An 11,722-nucleotide genomic window follows, 5' to 3' on the forward strand; every position below is an offset into this window, starting at 1 on the left:
TCTACATATATATTTTTAGTAATATTTTTAATAATATTATTCATACTTGACTTTCTCACATTTAGAAGGTGGTTTTGTTCCATTTGCTTCATGAATAAAAAAGGTGAAACAATTTCTTTTTTCTTTTTCTTCAAATGGAGGGAAAAAAGAAAAGCCCTTTTTCACTTCCCAAGGATGTGGACATTTTTAAACAGTGCTAGACTGATTTGGTCCTCATGGCACAGGTATTATTAGAAGCTCATTCATTATCTGAACGGTATTCCATTAGCTCTTTAACCAGCATGTCAGTCCAATATCTAATCCGAGTGCACACACAGTTTGAACAATGACGCTGCTTTCATTATGTGTGTTGTATTTTAGGAAAGGAGGTTCACCCGAAACCTCCCAGTCCAGATGAAGAGCACCCGCCTGTCCCGTCTGACAGGCTGCTCTGCCACCTTGAGGTGCTGTGAAGAAGGGCCTATGGGTGATGCAAAGTCCTGCCGCAGACCTGTGAAGGCAGCTGCTGTCAACAAATCCAAAGGTTACTCAAACAACTCATGACAGATAGTAGCACACGGGGCAGAAGACTATTGTGTGCTTGCCCCAAAATGAAAATGTAGTCATTATCTACCCGCCCCCATGTCAGCAGAAACTCCACTGAAGTTGGTAGGACCACAAAACACTCTCAGCCTTTCCCAAACTACTGAAGTTAACAGGGACATCTAATTACAGCTAAAAAAAAAAAGCAAGTAAAAATAGGCTGTGCAGCATTAGGCCAAGTGTTTTGTAGCCAGACAACAAATCTTTCTATGCATAGGTCTTTTAGCCTTGCCTATTCCATGGTGTGTTTTGGAAATGTCCTTATGACCCACACCTGTTCTTGGCACTTTGGGTCTAAAAGTGCTAAAAGTGACAATGCTCTGGTTGGGCACACAACCTATAGCAGCAAATAGAGAGTTCTGTCCGCACTGCAGGGCGACCAGAACATTGTAAGTGAGGAAAATATAAAAGATAATGAGGTAAATATTGGACTTTTGGACCCACAGTACAATTGTTTGGCTACAAAACACTTGGATTATGCTGCACAAGATACTTGGAGAAAGGTTTGGCGTAATTGTGTCTAAAAAATTGGGGGGGGGGGGGGGGGGGACCAACTGAAGGTCGGGGGGCTGGGGGCCCTCCCCCAGAAAATGTTACTAATTTTAAATGCATTTCCTGCAATTCCACAGACTTTGGCATCACTGTTGAGCTTTCTTGAATACAGTAAAAGACTAAATCAGCTTCACCAAAAAAGGAAAATGCTAAGTGACAAACTATTGATATATGCAGGCCTAAGTTTTCAACACAAAACAGTTTTAATACCATCCTTTTCTCTATTAGTTACATATTTTTTCTTTTACAGTGTAATGTGTCTACTTGGAAAAAGGTGTAACTACATAAATCTTAACAATGGAGTAAAGATCAACACAACCAACTATCCTACATGAAACACACCTAAGAAGCATGTGATATCCAATTGCACATAAATTTTGACTTATTTTACATACTTTCGTCTTGAAAAGTTTGACTTGTAAATACATGCATCTAGTAATAGGCAAAATATAATTTCAAATAATCCAAACTCATTTTTGGCATTCAATCGGAACCAATCAGAACATGGCTTCGCTTCACCATTCTAACCGATTATGACATCATTGGATGGAGCTGGACTCTGCTCTACCAATCAGAGCCTGTCTCAGCTGCAATGATGACATCACAATCAGAATTCTGACGTGTTCGCAGCAGCCCAGGACATAAAAGGCCCCGCTTGAGCTCTTGAGCTTCATACCTTACCACGGTAAGGTATGCTCCCCAGGGTGCTGGTAAAGCTGATGCTTGGACCGCAGCAAGAGGCTCTGTTTGGGAACCTTACACGGTCCTCATTTCAGACCAGTAGCTATTGCACGCTCGATGGATGTGTTTGGAAACTTTGACTTTAGTTTTTTTTTTTTTTTCTAGTAAATTTTGATAGTTTGGACCAGGTGGTGTGGCAGCTAGTGAACGCGGTTCGTTGAAGAGCTGGTGGTTGGTATGAAGAGGCGCAGTCCAAGTCCCGCTGAAGCCAACCTGCCAACCTGCCAAAGATGTGGTCTGGCGGTTAGCGATGGTGGTTCGTTGAAGAGCTGGTGGTTGGTACGAAGAGACCCGGTTCGATGAAGAACTGATAGTTGGTACAAAGAGACGCAAACTCGCCACCCAGTCCAAACTATCAAAATGAACTAGAAAAAAACCCTAAAAAACAAAGCCAACGCGAGAGACACCACCAATCTCAATCGTCCCCCTGCGACCTACCTGAAAAGTAGCTTCACCAGCTACTTTTCCTGAATTTCCCCAAGGGCATTAATGCTATCTTATCCCTTGTCAAAGTCCACAGTAAGAGCTTTACCAGGGGCTCCAGGGAATGTGCTGGGTACTGCTGCTGCAGCAGTACTTTTAAGCCAGGTGGTATTAGTCAGTAGTGGCAAGCAACAACACTGCTGCTACTACTACAGCTGCTGCAGCAGCAGTATAGGCCTCCTAGTGGTAGTTCCAGTAGTTTTCATTACAGATATCTGAAATATTTTAAAAGTAGCGTTTTGGCTAGTCATAATGTAATGAGAGATATTGTAAATTAGCATTTAAGATATCTCTCATATGACCAACCGAAATGCTAATTTAGATATATTTTATTACATTAGTTAGTCAAAATGCTAATTTAAGACATTTTTTTTTAGGGTTAGGGTTTTTTAGGGCGTCCCCCCGCCGATTACGCCTGCCTGATTATGTGAATTCCCCACGTAGAGACTGAGTAGGTTACATTGGGCATAGTTATGCGCTACGCAAATTACGTTAATAGCGTAAGATACGTCATTAGTCGTAGCGAAAGCCTTGTGTTTTTCCCTTCATTACGGTGGTTGCCTATAAGAAGTCAGAGACGATGTAAGTTTGTAACTCTGTATTTCCGTGTTTTCTAGTGGCGGATTGCATTCATCTTGAGTTGTCTCCAGTTCGTAATGCTTAGTAATTAACGTCAAGTGTTTTTTCCTGTTGTTAATGTAGATGCTTTTGAAACGCGCTAAATTAATTGGTAGCAAGCTAGGCTAATTAGCCTAGTGTGGGGCTACGTTGGCTCGTGTCCTGTTGTAGCCTACATGTTCAGGCTAGTTTGTAATTATCTTGCAATTCGGTTTCATTGAGTAAGCTATTATAGTGTTTGATGGAAAGGATAATTTCTTACGTTTATTGCTGAACAGGGAAATATGTATATATCATTGATAACACAGTAGCAGATATGCTTATTCTATTACAGTAATTGAGACTTGGATATAAGCAGTTCATTACTCATAAAGGGTAATTCATATTTAAAGGTGCAATATAGAGTACTTTATATTAATGTACCATTTTTTTATTTTTTATTTACAGAAACTGCTACTAATATGTAAACGTGCATATTACAGTACAGCAGATAACCACCTGGAATTATGTACAGTCCCTTTTCAACTGAGTATGTATGTACAGTATATAGCCTATGTGTGTTTATATGTGTATCAGTGTTTATATTGACACACATACTGTTTCTGACAAAGTGTAATTGTTATCAACTGAAATAATTATCTCTATTTATTATCTTATTAGGTCTACGATTAGAAGGAAATTGTGTTTCAAACTGTAGTGAAAACCCCAGGGACAAATGGTTGTATGAAAGAATGGGCTAGCCACAGGGTTATAGAGTGGATGGGAGAAGATATTTAGAGAAAATGAAACCAAGTTGACAACTTATGATGAATACCCATACATGTGCATGTACGTAGCCTGTGTTTATGTATTTGTATATTCATTTTCTGTATACTGTAGCCTGCATAGGCTATATTTAGGCTACTAACTGTCAATCACCATGTTTTGCCTCTCCCATTCAAGAAACTAAATAAAAATTTGGTAACGAAAAAACGTTATATTAAACTCCATCGTCATTACAGACGTGTTAAAAATAGTAGGTCTAGTAGGCCTATTGTTGTTGCTGTATGTAGAATTTCTTTACAGGGCTGAGAAGCAAACAAGGCTAAAAAAAAAAGAGAAAATTGAAGACTTGAAGAAGGCGACGGCATAAGTGTGGTAATAACTAGATAATATAGTGCGAGTCCAGAAGACAGAAAAAATTGTCTCCTTCGAGCCGGATTCGAACCAGCGACCTAAGGATTTCAGCCATACTGCCTCTACAGTCCTCCGCTCTACCAACTGAGCTATCGAAGGGACGCTCTTCACCATCAAATACTGACCGTATTTATGGATGAGCTGGCCCTCTGAACTACCGAATCTGGACATTTAGTTTGGTCTGGATGTTTGGTTTCCATTGGTAAAATATAGCGTATTTGCCTGTTAGTGACGCAGTCCTGTTTAGCCTAAACGACGACGACGACGACAAACTGCAGCCGTGAGAGAAATACGTTCACCCTCCATTGAAAACTGATTTATAGCTAGCTAACTTTACCTACTGCAATTCATTAAATTGCCAAATCAATCAAATTAGCCCTACGTCTATTGAAACTCCAATGAGCAAAATAGCCTATAGATCGGCCACACGGCATGGGACTCAGCTGCCTGTTATCTAAAATCACTGTAAGGCCTGGGCCGAGTAATGTTCATTAATAAACCTTTGAGTTTTGCTAAGGCACAAATTTCGGTTAGCTCATGAATATTTTAATTTACCATGCGGTTATATTTGTGCGTTTCACAGGGAATTTCACAACGGTTTCTAATGTGACACAAAAAATGACCGGAACTATTTACAAAGCGGACTAATTTTTGCAAACAAACACAATTTCATTTAATGCCTGGAGGTATTAAATTAACACACCAGCGCTGTATCTTGAATCTTACAGTGCCATCTCAAAATAAAGATGTCCTGCAGGAGCTACAGGACGTTTCTGACGGATGTGGTGGCACCGGCTGACGACCGCACAGAAAGCCGTAAAGTTGAGAAGCATTTCTAGTAGGCCTGCGCCCCCCACAGGGAAAAGTTAGAGTGGAGGTCAAGTAGTGTTCCCATGTACTGTATCTATAGTAGTCCTGTGGTTTTCAATCATGTGCCATCGTGAAGCAAGAGTATGAAAGTTTTTTTTTTATCAAGCTCACAGATATCACAGCACATATTCAGTCAGAAGGGGTGTTGAATTTGGTTGGAATGAGGACCTGCATACTCTTGATGCCACATGATTGAAAACCACTGTAGTAGTCTACTTGGCCCTACGGACAGACATATATGCGGTGGATTCAGAGAAAGATAAATCTCTTTAACTTACATGCACACGTGCACACAGACACGCAAACACACATTCACACATACTTTGAATAGATTTGAAGAGATAGCCTAAATAGCATCACTTAAAGGTCAATATCTCTAAAATCTGATAATATCTAGTATCTGTGATCTGATTGGGGATTAAAGTTGCATTGTGGTTTGCTTAAGGAGTTGAGAGAGTTGTTAATAGTTGTTAATGTGGATTTTTAGAAATTAAAGTTATGGCAAAGGTTTATCACAATATTGGCTCAGCTTCCTTAATATATTTTTTTGAAAGAACAAGAACAGCTGGACACCACATGCAGCATCCAACACAGAGAGCTTTTTTTTCTGTAGGGGATAAACGGGCCATTAGGCATCAGTTGAGCACCTTGAATACGTGTGAAAACGGGTTAAGCCACTAGCTTAGAGGAACAATGGCCAATTGACCTATTTCAGCTCCTCTTATCCTACTGCCATCTCTGAAACTGTCTACAGTTGCCCTAAACAACAGGAAGTAGTACAGCTGCTGTTTTTTTGTCATGTATGCTGAGGGTTTCTCTCTGAAGGGCAGAACCACTTTGTTGTTCACCCTGCATTATTGGCAAGTCGTGGAGATATTATTGATGGTAAACTGCATCATAAGTGTCAAGTAAACATATATTAACAATGTAATTTTTAGAATGATAAACACTGGGTTTAATAGAGCCGTTAGTGAACTAGATGTAACCGATTACTTTCATTTTCCAGTCCTTAATAATTAAAAACTTCTCATAGCCAGGAGACTCAATGATCAGCCTAGAATCTGCCAAACATTGCCCAACATTTACTTCCATATATATCACAGGGAGTCATAAGCCAAGACTAGGCCTATTGCATTTTAGGTATTTCTTATCCAAGACTTTGCTGTTGATACATCAAAATGAGTGAATTACTGTAGGAATCTGCAGGAACAATCCAAGACATCCAACAGCAAGTAGATATTCTTAAAAACTCATTTGAGAGGGGAGTTCAGGGGTGAAAAGCAGGTAAATCTTTCATATATGAACATAGAAGGAAAACACAGGCCTATTAAATCATGACTGACAACATCTTGCATTAATTTACATTTCAGACATTTAGCTGACGCTCTTATCCAGAATGACTTACAATAAGTACAGCAGGACATTAAGCTTTCCTAAGAATTCCTAGATTTCCAACACTAAAATCAACCAGTAGCAAAGAGCACCTAACATGCACCTAACATGATCATGACAAATTAAGTGTCAAGACCTTGCTGTGAAGATGGATGATTGGCTGATTGGTATTATTAGATTTTGGATTCATGAGCTGTCTCCCCTCCCAGGATGACATGCTCAGCTGCTGACACAAGAAGGTGAAGGAGGCGCACGCGGCGTGTACTGGGGAAGTGAACTCTGACCTCAGTACGCTCAGCATGCCGAGCAACACGGAGCAGAAGGTAGAGGAGGTGTCGGCCGGCCTGGAGGCTCTGCCAGCGGAGAGGCTGAAAGACATGAAGTGTGTGTATTCACCTCTCTTCCCTTCACTGTCAAATAACTCACGTTCTTATCATATCTAACCCGTTCATTTGTATTCATTCTGTAGCCTAGAGTCTAGCTCTAAGCTGCCAACAGTAGAGTCTGCTTTTGAACATTAAATTTCCCCACTCTAGCGTGCGTTAGGAGAAGCTACAGGAACAGAAACTTCACCAGAAGAAGAGATGCAAATTTTCCAAAGGAGAACAAGAGAGAGGTCTGTTTCTGGTAAACCAGTTTACTGTCAGGCAACAGCACTCACTATCAATTGCTATAATGTAGCTGATTCACTGAAGATCATATCTGATGCACCTATCTCAATGTTCCAGATAGTGACATATTTTGTAGAAGCAGGTAAATTAATTATATCTGCTGCATATTCCTAAATGTTATTTGGTTAAGTCCATGGGATGAGCACCAAAACCTCAACATTATCTTAAACCAGATTACTAAATTGGTTCTTAATCAATTAATTTCCTAATCTGAATAAAGTAATTTCAGAATTCTCTACTACCCTAAGATTACTCGCAGTTCTTTCAGACTAGTTGCAGATGTAACCACTGGGTGGCAATGTTCCCACATTTAAAGAGTTGAAAATTGTCTCTAGTAGTGGAATCAACACACCTATGCTTCCATTTTCACATATCAGCAAATTTGTAAAGGAATATAATGCTGGCTAAGAGATATGATTTCTGTCGTGTAAAAAATAATGTATTTGCTGACACTATCGTCGGGGCAGGTTATTTTCTTTTTTGTACACTGAACAAAATATAGCTTGCAAGGTATCTAAGAATCAGGCTCAATTCTCACTGAGACCTGAGCTTTATTTTAACTACACACTGTTAATAAACATAAAGCATCAACAGTGTGTTAAACACTGATCATGACTCGGAAGTTGCTGATAATGTGAGCGAAATACATGATCTCATTTGGGTTTCGTGTCTCGAAACATAAGGGGTTTACCAGCTAATCATACGCATTAAGGGTTTCTCAGGTGTTGTATCACAATACTCTTGTTTGTGTCATACTGACAAATCAACCTCCAAAGAAATCTGATAGTTGATAGTTTACTCAGGATTCTGTAAAACACTTCAAAATTCCCTAGGCAACGGTTTCAGTGATACCTAACCTGAAACAAACAGCAATTCCACACACTGTAACGTGCCAGTGCCAAGCACAGGATATGCCGGCTGCAGCGTTAGTCCCTATTGTTATAAGGACATGTTTTTGCCAGGCCCACTAAACCCATTGTACCTTCACAAACAAGGGAAAGTACAATCTGAGCAGTGATCTGTATCATTAATAAAAAGATAAGAAATAGGCAACCACCTCCACCTGTTTGTGCTGGAAAGACACCAATGTGTTTTTGACAGCACAGCCCCAAGCTGCCTGAGCACGAAAATGCAACGCACAGGGTCACTGAGAGGTAGATAAGAGATCAATGAGTCTGTTGAGCAACAAACTGATGACACTGATTAGTTTCAGTCGGGATTATTAGAGGCTCCTAATGACAGATAGAACCTGCTGTCAGGCTGCTGTCTGTGCATCTCCACTACTGGTCCAAAATGAAGATGTATTGATCTCGGCCTGACCTGCCAGGCAGCGAGGCAATGTGTTATACGTGTAATTTGTAAGAGTTGCTCCTACACATGTGAGTGTTATGCTATCCAACAGCACGGGGACAGACACGCAGCCTAAAGCAGGGTCGCAGTTGCGGGGGCAGCACACATTCCTGTCATAACACACGCTCCGATCCCCGGCTCTTTCCCCATCCCAAACCCAGATTACCATCCTGTTTGCCCCTCCACCGAGCGTCCAGGGGGAGCTAATTACCCCCTCCACCCGCCTAGGGTAAGAGCCGAGAGAGGCTGGGTCCGGGTTGGAAGGGTGGACGTTCAAAAACACGCTGTCATCAATCAGACACACTAATAGACGGCTTCACCATGCAACAGTTATAGTTATCGTCCACTTTAGCACAAACTTTCCAATGTTTTACGACCCTTTTGCTCTACTTTCTTCATTGAAGTGCCTCCGAAAAGCAATAAATACTACGAGTAAATTATAGCACAGTAGGCACAATCTTTACCCAAGTAATGGAGCTGTTTTCTTTCAGCAAAGTGTGTATTTTCGTGCTTTGAACAGCAACAGGGACCAGTCATGAATAACAACCGCCAGAGGCTTTTCATTTTTGTCTTCCAAGGTCACCATGTCCGTCACATCCTCATACCCCATCCCATGTGACCTTGTTGAAAGGGGTTTTGAGCTCAGTGTTGTGTGAGGCACCGTATCCGAAGGGAAACAACTTCACTGGGCTCTCTCTTGCCTGCAGGTGTTTCTTATTGGAACCTTACGCAATGAAGTTCACACACTCACATAGTCATAACACCGTAACGCTGTGCTATCCGGGTCTCTGATTCGTCTATAGCATTAATAGTGAATGATCTACTGTATAGCATAAGTTATTCCCACCATTATGGCTACTGGTATTTCAGAAACTAAAAAGACAGGTCTTCTTTGTCAGCTGTCACATTACACTGTCAGACACGCAAAGAAGAAACCATACTTCTGGTTTGTACAATGTTAAAACGTGTCACTGTCACCTCTCCCGCTATTAATAATACTTTTGCTTTTATTCACGCCAAAAGGCAGATGACATGAGGCAGGTACAATTTAAATCTGGGGCTCTCTGTGGGCCTTCCGTTCCCCTTCCATCCACACTGAAAAAAAAATGGGACAGATCCGCCTGCCTGGTTTTTATGAAGGTGAAACTCCCAGAATTCCCTTGTTTCTATGTCCGCTGTTGCTCAGCCGTTAATTCAGGCCAGTGCTCAGTCATCTGTTGAGTCTTTCCTGTGCAATAAGTGAGCGTGTCAAGAGGTGATGTGAAATATGACTATAAACTTCCAGAACTGTCTGGTTTGGGGGTGTGTGTGTGTGTGTGTGTGTGTGTGTGTGTGTGTATGTGTGTGTGGGTGGGTGGGTGTGCGTGTGCATGTGTGCGTGTGTGTGTGTGTGTGTGTGTGTGTGAAGGGTGGGTGGGGGTTGTCTATGCTGCTGTAAGTAGTATCAAGAGTCTTACAACAGTCAAGATGAACTAAGAATATGAATACCAAATAATTTACAGCTTGCATTTTAGGACTAATATTTATGCAATACAGACCCTGTTTCATTCCTTGTCATTATGGATTACGTGCACACACACACACACACAAACACACACACACACACACACACACACACACACACAGTATATATATGTATATAATGGTATTAAATCTATCTAATTTATCGTTTTGTACAGTTTTATATTTTTATATTTACATTCATATTTTCTATTGCTATTCTCGTTTTTAACTGCTAATTGTACTGCTTGAATATATGCTTAATGCCTATTGCTTGTGTCTGAATATTGCACTGGATGCCACTTTACTGTTACTTTCAAACGTGTTACTTTACTGTTATTGTGCTATTGTTTTATTTTTGTCTGTCTGCTATTGCCACCGCACCAACTTACCAAGATAAATTCCTCGTATGTCCATATGTAATAAATCTGAATCTGAATCTGATGAAATGCAGATGAGGGGAGTGTTATGGATAAGGAAAAGCAGACAGATACCAATGATAAAGGTCATAAAAATGGAGGAGCGGTTAGTGATGGAGGGCAGGAGGACATGTATGGAGACCACTGTTTTATACCTTGCCCTTGAGCGATGCTCCTACCTTCCTTGCCTAAAGCATGTCTGGCTTTTTGTCTGGCTTTTACAGGAGAGTAGACAGATTACTTCCAAGGGTCTCAACAGTTCAGTGAGCCGGAGGTACTAGGTGACATGGCAGGATGAGGGGGAGGGAGCGATATCCTTTTACAGTCTGGAAATAAAGCAGGTCAGCGGCTGTGGAATAGCCCCGCGTCTGTCATCTCAGTTGGCCACTATATGACGGGTCCGCAGCAACGCCACTGGCTGTGGAAAGGACCGGTCCCATACGGCCGCAGGGAGGCTGGTAACTTAACACTAGGAGGAGCCGTGTGTGTTTCATTCCAGTTTTTCATATGTCATCTAACTCACAACTATAAAGATCGACTTTTATAACGTTTATCTGCGGCATTCCCAAATACATACATGAGTCTCTGCCTGTGGGATTCAGCTGAAACAGAAGATGTTTAATCATACAACAAAACTGGAATAATCACTGGTTGGAGGCTTGAGCCAGATTTCCAGTGGAAAAAAGAGAACAGTGTTTTTCCTTAATGATACGGCTTGGTAGAACTCAAGTTGGGTAACAGAAGAACAACAAACAGCTGGAATGAAAGAGAATGAAGGAATTTGTTTGTTATGTGTGTTGCTTTCATCCCACCAGGGGAATACAACACAGACAAACCAAGATTAGACATCCTTCCTGAAGCATTTTTCATGGTGACTCCTGGGATTTGTGGATCGAAAAACATGCTAGTGATGTACAAAGGGAACAGCTCAAGGTGCATCACCCTTGCCCCGCCGGATCATCTGGAGACAACCGAAATAACCCATGCAAATCTAAAAACACACAGACATGAACCCTGTCCCCCTAAAACAGAAGAGGCCGTCACTGTGACGAGAGTCGCAGTATTCCAGGAATGTCCTGATCCGTCAAGGCCGGGATGCCTTAGGGAAGAGACTGGGAATGCTCTCTCTCCCCCATGACCCCCCTCCTCCTGCTCCTCTAACATACACCAACACATATGAGCCAGGCCAACCTGTGAAAACAGAGAATGATTCAGTGACAGGCCATAGTCACAGTGAGGAGAGATTACTCCTGACCTCATGTATTTACAAGTATGATCTATACTCTCAGAGACATCTTCCCTTATTCATCTTCTCCCATCAGTCATTCGCTGCATGTCCACCCCAATTTCTGCCCACCTCATAAAGCT

General features: G+C 41.4%; 1 non-coding gene across 1 annotated transcript; it reads right to left on the reverse strand.

Moving 5' to 3' along the window:
- Window positions 1-4,162: 4,162 nt before the first annotated feature.
- On the reverse strand, window positions 4,163-4,251 carry trnay-gua (transfer RNA tyrosine (anticodon GUA)). The gene is given in 2 exon segments: window positions 4,163-4,198; window positions 4,215-4,251. It is a non-coding gene; the product is annotated as a tRNA-Tyr (tRNA).
- Window positions 4,252-11,722: the final 7,471 nt, after the last annotated feature.

The sequence above is a fragment of the Centroberyx gerrardi genome, chromosome 4 (genome assembly GCF_048128805.1).
Source record: "Centroberyx gerrardi isolate f3 chromosome 4, fCenGer3.hap1.cur.20231027, whole genome shotgun sequence".
Classification (NCBI taxonomy): domain Eukaryota; kingdom Metazoa; phylum Chordata; class Actinopteri; order Beryciformes; family Berycidae; genus Centroberyx; species Centroberyx gerrardi.